This window comes from Peromyscus eremicus, chromosome 10, assembly GCF_949786415.1.
Source record: "Peromyscus eremicus chromosome 10, PerEre_H2_v1, whole genome shotgun sequence".
Classification (NCBI taxonomy): Eukaryota; Metazoa; Chordata; class Mammalia; order Rodentia; family Cricetidae; genus Peromyscus; species Peromyscus eremicus.
In genome coordinates, this window is record NC_081426.1 from 4,265,244 (window position 1) to 4,283,384 (window position 18,141).

The following is an 18,141-nucleotide window of genomic DNA, read 5'->3' on the forward strand; positions in this document are numbered from 1 at the left end:
TGCCTAAAATCCTCATGCTGGGTATTCTGTCCTAAGGAAGTTTATGTGTACTGGATAAAATGGGACTTGGCAATGTACTACTTGTTAATTCTATTGTTGTAAAAGAAAAACAGACACAAAGACTCTAAAGTCCCCAGACAATCCTTCATTATGGACAGCCTCCTTTTGAGAAATGCACACTGGCCTCAGTTTAGCTGTCATGGTTGGCCTGTTCTGTTCCCACTGAGCAGAATCCCAATTGGATCCAGGTGGCATACAGAACCTTAGCACAATTTGAAAGAACTAAGACCAAAAACAAGAGAGAGAGAGAGAGAGAGAGAGAGAGAGAGAGAGAGAGAGAGAGAGAGAGAGAAAGAGAGAAAGAGAGAGGGAGAGGGAGAAAGAGAGACTTGACAGCGGAACAGGTGATGGCATTCAGACATTCACTTGTCAGAGGAGTAATTGAAAAATGATTTTATGAGATTTCAGCTTTATCTACCATCAGTGCCTGTGTGAACACTGTGGGAAATTACTATTTTTTCCATTGGGAAAATGTTCAAACATTTGACTAAATATATTTTATGTTTAATGATTACGGGTGTGGGAGAAAAATCAGGGTAATGGCTCTAGCAGGAAAGGAAATGTTCTGAAGATAAATATATGTGCCCTTTCCTTTAATGGACCATCATACCATTGAAAAATCTGAAACTCCCAAGGAATTCCTTACTGGGGCAAGATAATAGTTGAAGCCCTGGTGCTGTAAAGAGTGGAAACTTAACTCAGGAAGAGATTTCACACAGTTCTGACAACTTTCATATTCCCTTAGTAGAGAGCCAAGACCATAACTTGAGTTAACAAAGATTTGAACCACATGTTGACCAAGATTGCTTACTCATGCATACCTGGTGCCATCTATCTAAACCAAAACCTTAGGCCAGTACCTCCAAAGATAGACTTGGTGTCACTGGACCTCTTTTATGCCTTTTACCAGTGTGGTCACTGTGAGTTAATTTTCTTTCCTAGGTTTTCACTATCTCTTGTTTTTTTAGTTGTTGGATTTGAAAGAGTTGACCAAATATAGCTTGTTAAGGCTGCCACAGCCCAGTCTTTCACTCTAAAAGATAAGATATTCTGAAGAGAACTATCTTGGTGAATACTTTTTCATAGGCTTTCTCTTTTAAAACCATATTTTTATTAATTCTTTGAGAATTTCATACAGTGTGTTTTGATTATGTTCATCTCCAATTCCTCTCTAGTAACCCCTCTCAGATCCAGCCCCATCTCTGTATCTCTCAACCTTAATGCCTTATTTTTTAATATAATACACTGAGTCTAATCTGTGCTCTTCATATACTCCTGAATGTGAGGCCATCATTGAATGGAGCATAAAGGTCACCTTACCACAGGCCACAATCTTAACAAAAATGGCGTCTTCCTCCTTCAGAAGATATCAACCATCCATAGATCCTCATAGCTACTGAGGCTGTATGCACAAGATGAAGCCAGTTGTAACTGGCCTCCATAAACTCATAGGGAATGGCACCATTAGGAGGTGTGGTTTCTTTGGAGTAGGTATGACCTTGTTAGAGCAAGTGTGTCACCATGGGGCTTTGAAGCATCCTATGCTCAGGATCCTGCCCAATGTTTCAGTCAACTTCCTGTTGCCTACAAGATATAGGATTCTCAGCTATATCTCCAATACCATGTGTGCTTACATGCTGCCATATCTCTACCACGGTAATGGACTGAATGTCTGAAACTGTAAGTTAGCCAACACAATTAAATGTTTTTTCTTTATAAGAGTTACTGTGCTTATGGTGTCTCTTCACAGAAATAGGAACCCTAAGACAGCAGTCAACATTCTAGCATAGAGAGGGAAGGGGTTTGTAAGCTATGAGTTCATAGATACAGAAGGTCATGTCTAGAAGACACGGTTTTGCCCCAAAACTCTTTTATTTTATTTCAAGATAAGGTTTCTCTGAGTAGCCAGGACTCCCTCTGTAGACAAAGCTGGCCTTGAACTCAGAGATCTGCCTACCTCTGCCCCACGCCAAGTGCTGGGATTAAAGGTATGTATCATCGCTGCCCAGCTGCTCCAGAAATCTTGATCCCTGAATATTATGTTTTTATCTTCCTCTTCTGAGGGGAGTTCAACCTTTTTCTTGGTTGAAGGGTGATTATATAGATGTCTTATTTGTAGCTGAACATTCTGCAGATATGTACTCTCTGCACTTTGACCACTGTCCATGCAAAAATAAACTCTTCGGACTAGCTCTGAAAGCTGCACTAATATATGGGCATGAAGATACTGACTTAGAAGGCAGTTTGATACTATGTCTATTTATCAGAACAATATAAGTAGATTCACCCCTGGGGCCTATGAACTCCATAACCATGGGTTTGTGATCAGATTTGCAATGCAAGGCAAAATGTTTTCTTCTGTGGAGCCAGCCTTCAGTCCAAACAGAAGCAGCTGGTTTCCATCACGGCATTCCTGCCACTATTGCACTCATCAACCTCTCTCGCCTCGGTTGTCTTAATTGTAGTTCACAGCTGTGTAACACTGTTGATGACTTTCCTCGACCAGCAGCCTACACAACACCTTCCAGTACTGTGAAATACAACCAGTACTACGAAATCAGGAAGTGGCTTCCTAATCACTACCAACCCAATTTTTCTGTGTGTTATCACCAATATGTACAGTACCTTCAGCAAAAGGGTCATGTCTTAAGTTATGGTAGAAAATGAAGAGCCTTTATTGATTTAGGGAGTCTTTTGTATACCTCTTGAACAACAACTTGAGCACTGTTGGATGGTTTTGGTAGAATATGATGATCACAAAATTTTAAAAACTTTATAGAAAATGCTCCAAAGAACAAGACAGCCTCTAAAAAAGAAAAAAGAAAAAAAAAGAGGCTATTTTGAACCAAATATTGAGATTTGAAGAAGCAAGAACCACAGATGTAGAGCTGTGAACATAAAGACGAAAGATGCCATAAATTAATGGAATTAAAGAGGAGTGGTGGGTCATAGGAGGCTAGAACATTGTGTTTTCACAAACAGGATGAGAACATTTACCTGAAAGTAGGTGTTGGTGAACTTCGTTCCAGTATGAAATCCCACAGAATAGTAGGTATCTTGTCAGGAAATTAGCTAAGTGGCAGCTTTGAAATTGTGCTTCTCTAGCATTATTAATATGACTACATGGTTGTCACTCTAATAAGGATAAACAAGTACCAGACCATACAACTTCCTTTCTTTGCACAGGCAGTGGCTTTGATGTTGACTTCTGAGTCTTTGCACATCCTGTGCACAAGATAATCCCTTGGCTCTTGTGGAGGAATGGAAGATAAATGCAGGGCATGCGGTTAAGAGACCAGGGTGTCTCTACTGCTAATAAATTGAGAAATCACCCCCCAAAAAAACACTACTTTTTTTCATTGCTAAAGTTTTCTGACATAAACAAACCTACCAAGTTGAAAGTCAGTATTTCGAGTCATTAACTGACTCAGTAAGCCACTCAGGAGCACAAAATATAGATTCATGAAAAGTCGAGACTAGGAATTCTGTGTTTTGGCTCTGTTTTAATTGCCACCCATGGTGCTGCCATCATTGTAAACCTCAAATGCTATTCATGGAAAAACTATTTTTACAATACCTTTATTGAATTAACACAATGTATAAATAATTAGGGAAAATGCTAACAAAACTGATGCAATGCATTTTATAATTTCAAAACATCTGACTTGTCCTGCAAATAGTCTATGTTCCAAAGAGTTGTGAGACCAAACCAGAAATAAGAACAATATACCTTACAAGTTACTGGGAGACCAAAACAGGAAAAATAAATCTTTCAGGTTAAGGTTTCTGTTTGCAGTTAAGACAGTTAGGAATACGTTCCTGTTTGTCCTATGCTCATTCAACCCATCTACACCAGATGTGCTTGATCACACATGGGCAGGAGGTATGTGGACTGGAAATATGTCAGGAGGTACACTTGCCCTGATTGGATGTAGGTGGATGGGATGCAGACAGGAAGTACAACAGGATATATGCTTGTCCCCAATTGGACCTGATGGAGAATACTGCGGCCCTGTGGTTTTGTTCTTTTTAAGCCTCTTCAAAACATGACTTGTGGCCATTTCCTGAGAAACCAGGAATGACCTGGCCAGAGACCATCATCCTTGCCAGTATTTAATTAAAGCTTGCTTCAAATTTGGAACTGGTCTTTCTTTTGCAAATCTCAAGATTAATGTTCTAAGTTCCCATCTTCTATGTTCTTGGAAAATTTGCTTACTCTTTTCTGAAATCTGAATCTTAGCTCCATCTTTTGTGAGGTTTGGAATCTGAGAATGTGTCTCTTTCAGACTCAAGCCTGTCCTTTGTATGCAGTCATCAGAGGAAAACACTTTGCAAAATTTCCCAGTCTCTGTGAGGGTAACATCCAAACACTAGTAAATCCCAGTTAGCAAAGCTAATTTTGGGCCCCTCCCTTTAACTTTCACTTACTAAGCACAAATGAAAGAAAATGGAAGTTATTGACTTTCTACATCTGACTTACAGACTTATTTTGCTAAGTATGAGTATCTCCAATTGCATTTGTTTTCCAGACAAATTGCAGTTCCATTTTTGGTGGCTGAATACTACTTTATTGCTGTCTGCAGAATTTTAAATATCTACTTATGTATTGACATATAGCTATAATTGTGCCAAAACTTGGTTATTGAAAAAAATGCTAAAATAAACATAAATTTCAGACATCTTTTTGATTATGTTGTCTTATAGTCCATTGGGTACAAACCCAGTGAGATAAGATTGACTTACATGGAAGCCCTAAATTTGGAACTGATTTACACAGTGTTTAGACCATTTGCATTCCTATCAGTGAGGAATGAGTGTTTTCTCTTCCTTATATCCTTGCCAGTATTTACTGCTTGTCTTCTTCATGATAGCCATTCTAGCTAAAGAAAGAATAAATTTAATATCATTGTAATATGTTTGTTACTGTTGAATAAGTATTCTGAATATTTTTCATATGCTTATTAGTCATCTGTGTTTCATCTTTTAAGAAATGTCTATTTATTTCATTAGCCCATTTATTGATTGTATTGTTTGGGTTTTTATTTTAAAAATTAAAAACAATTCTTTATGTATTATGAATGTTAATTATGTCAAATGTACTACTGACAAAGGTTTTCTACTCTTATATGAGATGTCTTTTGCTCAATTACTTGTTTCCATTGCTGCTCAGGATTTTTAAAATTTTAAACAATTCCATTTGTCACTTCTTGGTACTATTTCCAAAACTATTAGAATATTTGGGAAAATCTTTACATATTTCTATTGTTAATTTTGGGCTATGAGCTTCTCAGGATGTGCATGCATGTGCACACACACACACACACACACACATACACACACCTGCAACAGCCTCTTTCTTTCTCTATTCTTACATCTGATTCTAGTTTCCACTGCTATAGGGAACTGACAGATACCTTACCAAAATAGTTTTCCTGTAATTCTATAATTCTCACTCCCACAAAGGAAGTTAACTGAGACCCTAAACAATGAGGGGCTAGATGTAGCCCATTTTTAGTATAAATATACATTAACAAAAGGGCCAAACTTTACCTCCTTCCTTTATTATCTAGATATCAGTGGCCACATGATTACAAATGTGCATTATGAGCTACTCATCAACTACATGGGCATGAGATTTCTCCATAGCTTTGAAACCTGTAAGGTGAGATTCACATTTAGTCATGTGAGCCTGGAATCTCTTCAGAAAATCTTCATGTTCTATGTATCTATAGTATAAATAACTTGCCTAATGCATCTTTCATTCAAAAGAATAATATGAGAGCTCCCATCCAGACCAGAGGTGAGTGTTCGGGGTCATACCCAGGGAAGCCTGCCCCTAGGTGTAGATGTAACAATCCTATTAAATAAGAAACACTGAGTGAAATGCAGAGTTAAAAGCCCAAGAGGTCAGAGTAGTAGCTAAGAGCTGATACTAAAAACCCTTTCTTACTCTTCGTTCCCCTCAGAAAGAGACCTACTTACTGTGTATCTGTCTTTTTTTATTGACTTTCTGTTCTGCCTTCTCATTGGTTGTAATCCCAACCACATGACCTCCTTGTCACTGCCTATCTATACAGACCTCCAGGTCTTCTATGGTTGGTATTGAGATTAAAAGCGTGTGTCTCCATGCTGGCTGTATCCTTGAACACACAGAGATCTGCCTGTCATGTGATCAGGATTAAAGGTGTGCACCACCACTTCCTGGCTTCTGCTATGGCTTGCTATTAGCTCTGACCTCCAGGCAACTTTATTTATTAACATACAAATAAAACCACATTTTAGTACAAATGAAATATCACCATACCTAAGTCCCATCCTGCCACTTGGCCCCAGTTGCTGTCCAGCAGGCAAGGCTCCTGTGGGAAGGACTCCCACAGGAAGGTGCCCCTTCTCCAAGACCCCCCAGTGGATCCTGCAATATACATGCCCTGCCCCCACACCAATCAGCCCAAGACCCACCACTTCCTGAGACTTAGTGACCAGCCCACAGCTCTCATCTGGCCTAGAGCTCCCATCTTACCCAAAGAGCTCCCATCTGGCCCAGAGAACTCCCATCCAGCCCAGAGAGCTCCCATCTGACCCAAAGAGCTCCCATCTGACCCAGAGGGCTCCCATCTGGCTCAGAGAACTCTCATCAGGCCCAGAGAGCTCTCATCTACCCCAGAGAAAGAGAGAGCTCTCACTGGACAAAGAGCCATCATTAGACCAAGAGTAAACTCAGGAGACAGGGAATCTGCCAGCCCTGATTAGACCAAGAGTGGCTTTCTGAGAAGTAGAATCTGCTACCTCTCATTGGACCAAGAGAGGCTTCCTGAAACGCTGAATCTGTCAGCTCTGACTGGACCAAGAGCCCTAAAAAGACCAAGAAAAAATCCATGAAGAGATTGGGCAGACATCAAGGCAGAAGTACATACAACAACATAAAGAGCAATACAGCATCACCAGAACCTAGCCCTCCTCCAATAGCAAGACCTGAACATCACAAAGTAGAAGAAGCAGAAGAAAGCAACCTTAAGAATAGCATCATGAAGATGCTAGAGGCCTTTAAAAAAATCAAAAATGAAATTGAGGAAAAGATAAACAAAAAAATGGAGGAAATCAATAAAGAAAATGAAAAATCAAACAGAAAATGGGAAGAACTCTATAGAAAACTAGAGGAAAAGACAAATAAAGCAGAAGAAAACAATAAATCCTTTAAAGAAAACCATGTAAAAGCAATGAAATAGGTGAGGGAAACAGTCCAAGATCTGAAAAGAAAAATAAAAACAATGAAGAAGACACAAACAGAGTGAATGCTGGAAATAGAAAATCTGAGTAAATGAACAGAAAACACAGATGCAAGCATAACCAACAGAATACAAGAGATGGAAGAGAGGATCTCTGGTATAGAGGATACAATAGAGGAAACGGATTCATCAGTCAAAGAAAATACCAATGCCAAAAAAGTCATAACACAAAATGTCCAAGAAATCTGGGACACCATGAAAAGACCAAACCTAAGAATAATAGGGATAGAGGAAGGAGAAGATTACCAACTCAAAGCCACAGAAAATATGTTCAACAAGATCATAGAAGAAAACTTTCACAACTTAAAGAAGGAAATGCTTATGAAGATACAAGAAGCCTATAGAACACCAAACAGACTAGACCCCCCCAAAAGTCTCCTCGCCACATAGTCATTAAACAACTAAATGTGCAGAATAAAGAAAGAATATTAAGAGCAGCAAAGGGAAAAGGCCAAGTGATTTATAAAGGCAAACCCATCATAATAACACCCGATTTCTCAATGGAGACTTTGAAAGCCAGAAGGACCTGGACAGATGTAATGCAGACACTAAGAGACCATGGATGCCTGCCTAGACTAATATACCCAGCAAAACTTTCAATCATCATAGATGGAGTGAACAAAACATTCCAAGACAAAGCCATATTTAAACAATACTTATCCACAAACCCAGCCCTACAGAAAGCACTAGAAGGAAAATTCCAATCTAAGGAAGTCAGATACACCCACAAAAACACAGGCAATAGATAACACCATAGCAGTAAACCACAAAGAAGAGAAGCACACACACATTACCACCAAAAAATAACAAGAATGAACAATCATTGGTCATTAATATCCCTTAATATCAATGGACTTAATTCACCTATTAAAAAATACAGGCTAACAGAATGGATATGGAAGCAGGACCCATCTTTCTGCTGCATATGAGAAACACACCTCAAATTCAAAGATAGACACTACCTAAGAATAAAAGGCTGGGAAAAGACTTTTCAATCAAATGGTCGTAAGAAGCAAGCGGGTGTAGCCATCCTAATATCCAGCAAAACAGACTTCAAACTAAAATTAATCAAAAGAGATCAAGAATGGCATTACATACTCATCACAGGAAAGATCCACCAAGATGAAGTTTCAATTCTGAACATTTATGCCCCAAACACAAGGGCACCCACATATGTAAAAGAAACATTACTAAAGCTTAAATCACATATAAAACCCCACACATTAATAGTGTGAGACTTAAACACCCCACTCTCACCACTGGACAGATCTGCCAAATTGAAACTTAACAGAGAAATAAAGGATTTAACTGATATTATGACTCAAATGGCCTTAATAGATGTCTACCAAACATTCCATCCTAACAAAAAAGAATATAGCTTCTTCTCAGCACCCCATGGAACCTTCTCTAAAATCAACCACATACTTGGCCACAAAGCAAATCTCAAGAGATACAAAACAATTGGAATAACCTCCTGTGTTCTATCAGACCACCATGCTTTAAAGTTAGATTTCTACAACAACAAAAACTACAGAAAGCCTACAATCTCATGGAAACTGAATAATGCTCAACTGAATCACCAATGGGTTAAGAAATAAATAAAGAAAGAAGTTAAAGACTTCCCAGAGATCAATGAAAATGAATATACCACATGCCCAAACTTATGGGACACTATGAAAGCTGTGCTAAGAGGGAAATTCATAGCACTAAATGCCCACATAAAGAAATTGGAGAAATCTCACACTAGTGACTTAACAGCATACCTGAAAGCTCTAGAACAAGAAGAAGCAAAGTCACCCAGGAAGAAGAGATGCCAGGAAATAATTAAATTGAGAGCTGAAATCAATAAAATAGAAACAAAGGGAACAATACAAAAAATTAATGAAACAAAGAGTTGGTTCTTTGAGAAAATCAACAAGATAGACAAGCCCTCATCCAAACTAACCAAAAGGCAGAGAGAGAGCATCCAAATTAACAAAATCAGAAATGAAAAGGGAAACATAATAACAGACAATGAGGAAATCCAGAGAATCATCAGGTCATATTTCAAAAACCTCTACTCCACAAAACAGGAAAATCTAAAAGAAATGGATAACTTTCTGGATAGGTACCACATACCTAAGATAAATCAAGACCAGATAAACTAAATAGTCCAATTACCCCTAAGGAAATAGAATCAGTCATTAAAAGCCTCCCAACCAAAAAAAGTCCAGGACCAGATGGTTTCAGTGCAGAATTCTACCAGATCTTCAAAGAAGAGTTAATACCAATACTCTTTAAATTGTCCCACACAATAGAAACAGAAGGAACATTACCAAACTCCTTCTATGAGGCTACAATTACCCTGATTCCTAAGCTAAACAAAGATGCAACAAAGAAAGAGAACTACAGACCAATCTCCCTCATGAACATTGATGCAAAAATAATCAATAAAATACTGGCAAACAGACTCTAAGAACACATCAAAACAGTTATCCACCATGATCAAGTAGGCTTCATCCCAGGAATGCAAGGGTGGTTCAACATAGAAAAGTCCGTCAATGTAATACACCATATAAACAAACTGAAAAAAAAAAAAAAACATGATCATCTCACTAGATGCTAAAAAGTCATTTGACAAAATCCAACACCCCTTCATGATAAAGGTCTTGGAGAGATCAGGAACACAGGGAACATACATAACATAGTAAAGGCAATTTACAGCAAGCCAACAGCCAACATCAAATTAAATGGAGAGAAACTCAAAGCAATTCCACTAAAATCAGGAACAAGGCAAGGCTGTCTGTTCTCCCCATACTTATTCAATATAGTACTTGAAGTTCTAGCCAGAGCAATAAGACAACATAAGGAGATCAAGGGGATACAAATTGGAAAGGAAGAAGTTAAGAATTCACTATTTGCAGATGACATGGTAGTATACATGAGTGACCCCAAAAATTCAACCAAGGAACTCATACAGCTTATAAACACCTTCAACAACAGGTTGTAGCAGGATACAAGATTAACTCAAAAAAATCAGTAGCCCTCCTGTATACAATTGACAAACAGGCTGAGAAGGAAATAAGAGATACATCACTGTTTATAATAGCCACAAATGATATAAAATACCTTGGGGTAACTCTAATCAAGCAAGTGAAGGACCTGTATGACAAGAACTTTAAGTCTCTGAAAAAAGAAATTGAAGAAGATGTAAGAAAATAGAAAGATCTCCCATGCTCATGGATAGACAGAATTAACATAATAAAAATGCCAATCTTACCAAAAGCAATCTACAGATGCAATGCAATCCCCATCAAAACACCAACACGATTCTTCACAGACCTGGAAAGAACAATGATCAACTTCATATGGAAAAACAAAAAGCCTAGGATAGGCAAAAGAATCCTGTACAATAAAACCACCTCTGGAGGCATCACAATCCCTGACTTCAAGCTCTACTATAGAGCTACAGTAATAAAAACAGCTTGGTACTGGCATAAAAATCGAAATGTGGACCAATGGAATTGAATTGAAGACCCTGACATTAATCCGCACACCTATTAACATATAATTTTTGACAAAGAAGCCAAAACTTTACAATGGAAAAAAAGAAAGTATCTTCAACAAATGGTGCTGGCATAACTGGATGTCTACATGTAGAAGGCTGCAAATAGATCCATAACTGTCACCATGCATAAAAGTCCAAGTGGATCAAAGACTTCAACATAAATCCAGTTACTCTGAACCTGATAGAAGAGAAAGTAGGAAGTAGTCTTGAATACATTGGCACTGGAGATCACGTCCTAAATATAACACCAGTAGCATAGACACTGAAAGAAACAATTAATCAATGGGACCTCTTCAAACTGAGAAGCTTTTGTAGAGGAAAGGACACGGTCAACAAGACAAAGTGACAGCCTACAGAATGGAAAAAGATCTTCACCAACCCCACATCTGACAGAGGGCTGATATCCAGAATATATAAGGAACTCAAGAAATTAGACATCAAAATGCCAACAGTCCAATTAAGAAATGGGCCATAGAGCTAAACAGAGAATTCTCAACAGAGGAAGCTCAAATGGCTGAAAGACATTTAAGGAATTGCTCAACATCCCTAATCATCAGGGAAATGCAAATGAAAATGACTCTGAGATACCACCTTACACCCATTAGAATGTCTAAGATCAAAAACACTGAAGACAGCTTATGCTGGAGAGGATGTGGAGCACGGGGAACTCTTCTCCATTGTTGGTGGGAATGTAAGCTTGAACAGCCACTTTGGAGACCAATATGGTGCTTTCTTAGAAAATTGGGAATCAATCTCCCCCAAGACCCAGCTATACCACTCTTGGGCATATACCCAAAGAATGCTCAATCATACCACAAGGGCACATGCTCAGCTATGTTCATAGCAGCATTCTCTGTAATAGCCAGAACCTGGAAACAACCTAGATGCTCTTCAACTGAAGAATGGATAAATAAAATGTGGTACATATACATATGCACATATACACTCAGCAGAGGAAAACAATGACGTCATGAGGTTTGCAGGCAAATGGATGGATCTAGAAAAAATCATCCTGAGTGAGGTATCCAGACTCTGAAAGACAAACATGGTATGTACTCACTCATTGGTGGATACTAGATATAAAACAAAGGATGACTAGACTGCTACTCACAACTCCAGGGAGGCTACCTAGTAAAAAGGACCCTAAGAAAGACACAGGGATTGCCCAAGGACAGAGAAATGGATGAGATCTACATGAGCAAACTGGACGGGGAGGGGGTAATGAAGGGCAAGGATGGGGGAAAGAGAGCTTAGGGGAGCGGGAGATCCCAGCTAGATCAAGAACAGAGAGGGAGAACAAGGAAAGAGAGACCATGATAAATGAAGACCTCATGGGAATAGGAAGAAGCAAAGTGCTAGAGAGGTCTCCAGAAATCCACAAAGATACCTCCATAGTAGACTACTGGCAATGGTTGAGAGAAAGCCTGAACTGACCTACTCTGGTGATTGGATGGTCAAACATCCTAAGTGTCATGGTAGAACTCTGATCTAATGATTGATGGAAGCGATTGCAGAGATCCATGGCCAGGCCCCAGGTGGAGCTCCGGGAATTCAATCAGTGAGAGAGAGGAGGGATTGTATGAGCGAGAGATGTTGAGAGCATGATTGGAAAAAGCACAGGGACAAATACCCAAACTAGTGGAAACACATGAACTATGAACCAATAGCTGAGGAGCCTCCAACTGGATCAGGTCCTCTGGATAAGTGAGACAATCAATTAGCTTGAACTGTTTGGGAGGCCCCCAGGCTGTGGGACCGGGACCTGTCCTTAGTGCATGAGCTGGCTTTTTGGAGCCTGGGGCCTATGCTGGGACACTTTGCTCACTCTGGGTGAAGGGAGGAGGGGACTGGACCTGCCTCTGAATCTACCAGGCTGAGCTGAATCCCCAGGAAAGTCCTTGCCCTGGGGGAGATGGGAATGGGGGATGGATTGGGGGGAGGGCGAGGAGGGTGTGGGAGGAGGGAGGACAGGGGATTCCATGGCTGATATGTAAAATTAAATTATAAAATAAAAAAAGGAAGGGGGAATCTATGAAAATGCAAAAAAAAATATGTCTCAGTGTCCCCTTGAGCCTCAAATCCAACTTCCTTAGTTGTCGTGACTTGGATGGGTGTTTCCATGAAACTGGTTGACTTTTAAGGGCCCCTTGAACTTTGCATTTGTTTCACACCCTGCTTTTGTACACTGGTTTAACAAAACCTTTTGGCCAGTAGTCAGGCAGGAAGTACAGGTAGGGCGAACAGACAAGGAGAATTCTGGAAAGAAGAAGGGCTGAGTCAGGAGTCACCAGCCAGATACAGAGGAAGCAAGATGATAAGGCAAAACTGAGAAAAGGTACCAAGCCACATGTATAAACACAGATAAGAAATAGGTTAATTTAAGCTATAAGAGCTAGCTAACAAGAAGCCTTCCACATGCTGTGCAATTGGTAATTAATATAAGCCTCTGAATAATTATTTTATAAGTGGCTGAGGAACCATGGAGCCTGGCAGGACTGGAGAAACCTTTGTACTACATTTGATGCCCAATGTGGGGCAAGAGTTTCCACCTAAAACCTAAGAGAGCTTAAGAAGAGATTACAAATTTAGCTAAGAGCACCTTCCTATCTCATGTTGCTCGTGGTGGGCTATGGTACAATGACATGTCTCCTGGTCCTGGTGGGTTCATGGTGTGTGGGCCTGACCTACAGCATGGCAGATTCCCACTGAGGTACACAGCGGTGTCTCCAAGTCTCCAAGCCACAATACACTGCATGGTGAATTTAGCTTTTGCTAGTACAGACAAAAACAAAAATGATTTCTGGTCTACATACTGCTTCTTGGAGACATAGACACAATGCTTCCCAGAGTTGGTGGTAGGCATACTTCTGCCATGTTGAAAAGCTAAGGTGGATGGAGTCAGCAGCCAAGGCCGCTGACCCTAGCTGAGAGTTTAGTAGTTTAAAATCTCTCCTGGTCAGAGAAAGATTATAGATTCATAATAAAACAGATTTTATAATGTGTGTAAAAATGTACATAGGCTTGTAATAGAGAGAAAAAGGAACATATGCAGTTATCTAAAAAATAGATTAAAAAATAAAGTCTTTAAAGAGACAGTAAAAGTAATATAAAAATTAAGCCATGTAGGCCAGGCGGTGGTGGTGCACACCTTTAATCCCAGCACTTGGGAGGCAGAGCCAAGCAGATCTCTGTGAGTTCGAGGCCAGCCTGGGCTACCAAGTGAGTTCTAGGAGAGGCGCAAAGCTACGCAGAGAAACCCTGTTTCGAAAAACCAAAAAAAAAAAAAAAAAAAAGCCATGTAAAGATGGAAATTACACAGAGAGTCTTGATTATATTGACTTTGGGATGTTTAACTGCAGGAAGACGTTTGATTGTAAAGACTGTAAAATATATATATATATATATATTTTAAGTATTTTAATATATATATATTTAAGTATTTTAAGTATCTTCATTTCAAAGTTTATGTATAAGGATATGTTGCTTTGGAAAAAGGTTCTGCTGTTGTTACCACAGAAGATGAGAACCTGTAGATTGCTTCTAGGCTAATATGGTTTGATCAGCCATGACCTCCTGAAAGGTCTCCAATTATACCATGGCCCAGTTGATCTAACATCTAGAACAGCTTCAAGGCAACTGGCTCAGACAATGTAGTCTCACAGACTATTCCAGTTAGGATTTGACCATAATTCTTAATTTTTTCAAGATCCCCATAAAATTGCCAGTGCCCCCATCCAGCAGGAAGTAGTATAAGAAGCTATGCCCAAATTCCCAAAATATTGTTTATAAACATTTACTTTTTTAAAGGGGGTTGTTATAAGTGAAATTTCTTTCTAAAAGAAAAAAGGGGCATATGATATAGATATGATAAGAGAAAAGGGTAGATTATTGAATCCACTTTCAAAGAGCAACAAGTTGCTTAAAATATTTTACTATGGATTTTTAGTTTATTGTTACAAATTTAAAGTTAATTTTGTTATGCTATATGTATATTTCTATTCTTATTTAAGGTATTATTTTTACACAACTCATTTAAAATTGTAATACATAATTAAGAAATATAGATTAATAATTCATCATCTATGATAATCACACTTATAGTCATGTTAGTTAAGTTTTCTAAGTATATATAGATATATTTTAATTAGATAGTTAATCTTCAAACACTTCAAAGACCTTTAAAATGGCATTTAAAATGTTTTAAAAACTTAGACTTTCTTAACAGTGAGACAAGTCTGCTCCTGGGAGCACTGACTTACTTCAAAGAGAAAGATGGGCATCGAAGACACTCTATATGGAGTTTTTCTTCTTCTTGGCAAAATATCCATTTGAGCAAGAAACTGCTCTTGTCTGGACTGCTGATAATATTTTATATAAACTGAACATGCAGAACCCATAGGAAGGTGACCACTGAACTTTCCAGATGAGATGGTCCTTCAGGTTCCTATGTTGCAGATGAGACTGTCATGTATTCTACAGGACACATGGAAAAGCAACTGAGAAATTCTGGGTCTGTAGGCTGAACAATGGATGCCCCAACATTGCAGAGGAACTTTGGGTAATTGTCCAGGCAGCCAGCTATCTCTGTCATTCTAGATTTTTGGAAGTTGATTGCAATGTACTTCCTGTTTACTTAGGTCATATTATATCCTTCTGATGTCTTTGATGTAGCTGAAGACAAGATAGCTATAATTGTAATTTTCCTTGGTTATGATAAAAGATAAATTAGATATGAAACTTAAACTCACAAATATAGGATAGATAATTTCCATTTTTATTTACCAAATACAAATAGACTAGATATTACAATTGTAATTCTTGCTTAATAACTGTTCTAAGTAATTTTACTATGCTAAAGTTAAAACCTTCCATTTTGATTAGACAGAAAAGGGGAAATGCTGTGGGATAATGTTTTTGTACACTGGTTTAATAAAACACTGTTTGGCCAGTAGCCAGGCAGGAAGTATAGGCAGGGTGAACAGACGAGGAGAATTCTGGGAAAAGGAAGGGCTGAGACAGGAGCTGCCAGCCAGATACAGAGGAAGCAAGATGACAAGGCAGAACTAAGAAAAGGTACCAAGCCACATGGATAAACACAGATAAGAAATGGGTTAATTTAAGTTATAAAAGCTAGCTAGCAAGAAGCCTTCCATATGCTGTGCAATTGGTAATTAATATAAGCCTCTGAATGTTTATTTTATAAACAGCTGAGGGAATGTGGAGCTGGGCAGGAGTGGAGAAAGCTTCCTATTACAGCACTTCAAGGCAACCTCATTTGAAGAGTTTCTCAGGTTGTCAGCCTGCCTGTCATCTCTGGATCAGACAAAAGTCAACACTGAGTAAGGGGCCTTCCACAGGTTTGGGTTACACCCTATTGTCCTAAAGCAGCTGAATTTAAGGTCATTAATCATACCCAAGTCACTGTTTGTAACATTGGTTACACATCTAGAAGGAAATTAAGAGACACAAGCACACCTGCCACTCTTACTGCTTGCCAGCTGCTTGACCACCAGACCTAATAGTATCGCAAAGTTCTTAGGAACTTGGACAGTTTTATACAGTGAAACACCAAGTAGATCTCTATATCAGGGCCACTTTCTATTCTTAAGTATGCCCTTCACTCTGCCAATCTTACATTGTTTTTCAAATTGTATTACAACACAAAAGAACTATTCCTCCCCAAAGCCTCTTTTTCAGCAGTTTGAAACCTGCAGCCTTTCTCTGCGAGATAACATGGCTTTTTCCTTACCAGACCCCCTGCTCTGCTCAGCACACTACAACTCCCTGCTTGCCCAGGATGGTGGCACTGGGCTTCTCTTTCTCTTCTGATATGGGGTGGTTTATGGCTACTAAATTTCTTCCTTCTGAGAAGTTTTCTTAAGGAGAAAGTTGTTTATGATCTTTAGAGAAACCAGAGTTTGAACTTTTCTATTAAAATGTTCACCTTGCCCTATATGTCCTACTTCTTTTCCTGGGCTAGCACCAGCACCTATCACATAGCAGTTCTCCATCTCCCTCTATGTAGGCACCCATCTCCAGAGCTGGCCCCTTCCACAGTACCCATTCTTTTTTTTTTTCTTCGAGACAGGGTTTCTCTGTGTAGCTTTTGCGCCTTTTCCTGGAACTCACTTGGTAGCCCAGGCTGGCCTTGAACTCACAGAGATCTGCCTGGCTCTGCCTCCCGAGTGCTGGGATTAAAGGCGTGCGCCACCACCGCCCGGCCACAGTACCCATTCTTAAGGAAATATACACTACATCTCTACCTACAATTTCCCCTCCTGACCAGATCAAAGCAAGTATCAAATGTTCATCCTCTCTAGAATAGTAAGACTACCCCTCCCTCACTGCTTACCTATGGCCAAAGAAATGACATTTTGCCCCTAGGAGTAAGTTTGACCCTAGATGAAGTCTCCCTTTTTTCCTTCCTCCCATGCTTTGATCTAGCATCAAATTACATTTTTGAGGGCTGGGGAGAGTAGCTTGAGAGAGGTTTTCTCTAAGTAGCCCTGGCTGTCCTGGAACATGCTCTGTAGACAAAGCTAGCCTCAAACTTAGAGGTCTGCCTGACTTTGCCTCTCAAGTGCTGGGATAAAAGGTATACACCACCACTGCCCAGCTCAAATTACAGTTTTTAATCAAACAAGCAAGCAACTCAAATTGTTTCTGTAGTCTGCAAAATGTCTCTGCCACATCTTTTTCTTTTCCCCTTGGTATTCCCAGGACCTACACACTTGAAGCACAAGGTTTTAATCCTGTCCATTGTAAATGGATGTTTTCCTTTCCAGCCTGCCAGTTGACAAGTAACCAACACAGAGACTTAATATTATTTATAAATGCTTGGCTGATAGCTCAGTCTTGTTACTAGATAACTCATACTTAAATTAACCCATAATTCTTTTCTATGTTTAGCCATGTGGCTTGGTAACTTTTCTCAGCACAGAATTCTTATCTTGCTTCTCTGCATTTACCTGCAACTCTCTGATTCCACTTTCTTCTTCCCAGAATTCTCCTAGTCTGGCTCTCCCCCTCAATCTCTTCCTGCCCAGCTATTGGCCAATCAGCTTTCTATTAGTCAATGAGAGTAATACATATTCATAATGTGCAAAAAGATTGTTCTACAACAGTCTATGTTCCCCCTACACACAGCATACTTCTCATTCACACCAACAAGAGATAGCATGCCCTTTCAAACAAAATTAAAACATAATAATGATACTAGGAAGAAATCACTTAGGCTCTCTGACCTGT